Here is a 2,500-nt window from a genome sequence, read left to right as displayed (position 1 = left end):
TTTTCACAAACGGAGCTTCCGAGAGCTTTGCATCGCCCCCGACACCCGATCTGCTTATTACTGCAAGCATTGAAGAGGGTTCATCGATACCGGCACCTTCCCCCCGCTCGGCGCTTTTGAAATACATCTACTTGCGCGTACTAGTGGGTTCCGACACCGGCACCTTCCCCCCCTCGCCGCACTCGCTTTTCACAAATCGAATGCCGAAGCACTTTGCATCGCGCCCAGTCCCCCGGCCTGCTTATTACTCGCGCATTGAACTGAGTTCATCGACACCGACACCTTCCTCCCCTCGCTGCATTTGTTTTTGTCGCAAATCGAGTGCCGAAGCACTCTGCATTGCGCCGCGGCACCCCGATTTGCTACTACTCGAGCATTGAGGTGAGTATATTTCGGCCACCGGCATCTCTTCCCCCCGCTCGCCGCGCTCGCTTTTCACAAACGGAGCTTCCGAGAGCTTTGCATCGCCCCCGACACCCGATCTGCTTATTACTGCAAGCATTGAAGAGGGTTCATCGATACCGGCACCTTCCCCCCGCTCGGCGCTTTCGAAATACATCTACTTGCGCGTACTAGTGGGTTCCGACACCGGCACCTTCCCCCCCTCGCCGCCCTCGCTTTTCACAAATCAAATGCCGAAGCACTTTGCATCGCGCCCAGTCCCCCGGCCTGCTTATTACTCGCGCATTGAACTGAGTTCATCGACACCGACACCTTCCTCCCCTCGCCGCATTTGTTTATGTCGCAAATCGAGTGCCGAAGCACTCTGCATTGCGCCGCGGCACCCGATTTGCTACTACTCGAGCATTGAGGTGAGTATATTTCGGCCACCGGCATCTCTTCCCCCCGCTCGCCGCGCTCGCTTTTCACAAACGGAGCTTCCGAGAGCTTTGCATCGCCCCCGACACCCGATCTGCTTATTACTGCAAGCATTGAAGAGGGTTCATCGATACCGGCACCTTCCCCCCGCTCGGCGCTTTCGAAATACATCTACTTGCGCGTACTAGTGGGTTCCGACACCGGCACCTTCCCCCCATCGCCGCCCTCGCTTTTCACAAATCGAATGCCGAAGCACTTTGCATCGCGCCCAGTCCCCCGGCCTGCTTATTACTCGCGCATTGAACTGAGTTCATCGACACCGACACCTTCCTCCCCTCACAGCATTTGTTTATGTCGCAAATCGAGTGCCGAAGCACAATTTCTCGATACCGACGGGCTCCTATCCCTCCCTTTGATTGATCTGAGCGGTTACTGACATCGTTTCAGTGGACTAGAGGCAACACCGATCCCACATGACCCCCCCTTCATGGTGTTCATCACCCCCCCAGCTGGGCGAAGAACACCTCCTAAATCCCTCTTAAATCCGTTTTCAATTGCTTATAATTGTTTGTTAGGGACATTCGAGGCAGCAAATATCGTATATAAGCAATTGGGGGAAGGGGGAGGGACTACTGGGGGCAGGGGAGGCGGTCTCTGCAAGGGGGTCATTTTGCAGAGAACCACTACTCCCCTATAGAGCATATTGGAGAAAACTGGGAAGGGCAGGGGGAAACATGGGATTTCCGAGGAGGGGCAAACGCCATAACTAATTGTACATTTGGTATAAAATCGAGATTTTTTGCAGGGACACTCAGAATAATGTCAGGCACCTTGTGGAAAAAGGCCAGATTTAATTTCGACCCAGAAGTATTTGTTTTTATTTTCCAAAAGGGGCAGAATGTCGAAAATCGAAAATGACAAACCGCTTGATGTTTCGGACTGCTACCACTTGCAAAATTTCCTTAAAATAGAGACTTATTTATGGTCAAATTATAGTGCGGGCAAAGTTGAACAGAATGCGGCCTTGACATGGCATTTGCACTCTAGGCAAGGCCATGTCGCGTTCTTGGCTTTGGAAATTTCCAACTCCGTTTCACTTGTAAAAGTGTATATCTTTTATGGTTCAGAACTGTAAGCAATGATTTTAGAGAAATTTAGAAGTTGATTTCAGGTCATTTGGATGAGTTTTCGATTTGATATGATATTTCTCGTTTCTGAGATGTAGAAAATCAAAATAAACTGAAAACTCGACCAAATGACGATATGTCAATCTTAAAATGTCCTAAAAATCGTCCCCTATAGGTTTGCAACATAAAATGCAGGGGGATATTTGAAATAAAATTGAGTTTTCGAGGTTTGGCATTCGTTGGCATGCTAGCGTGCAGCCATATTAGCCTCGCCAGGCAGGGGAATTAGCCTCGCCAGGCAGGGGAATTAGCCTCGCCAGGCGTGTTGTCTCCGTGTTGTCCGTGTGTTGTCTCCGTGTTGTCTGTGTGTTGTCTCACACGCTATTAGCCTCGCCAGGCGGGGAGATTAGCCTCGCCAGGCAGGGATATTAGCCTCGCTAGGCATGGATATTAGCCTCGCTAGCCCATTCTGCCTGCATTCCTGCGGGCATATTAGCCTCGCTAGGCATGGATATTAGCCTCGCTAGCCCATTCTGCCTGCATTCCTGCGGGCA

This window comes from Argentina anserina, unplaced genomic scaffold, assembly GCF_933775445.1.
Source record: "Argentina anserina unplaced genomic scaffold, drPotAnse1.1, whole genome shotgun sequence".
Classification (NCBI taxonomy): Eukaryota; Viridiplantae; Streptophyta; class Magnoliopsida; order Rosales; family Rosaceae; genus Argentina; species Argentina anserina.
The sequence above is the reverse complement of the archived record's forward strand: the minus strand, read 5'-3'. Positions refer to the sequence as shown.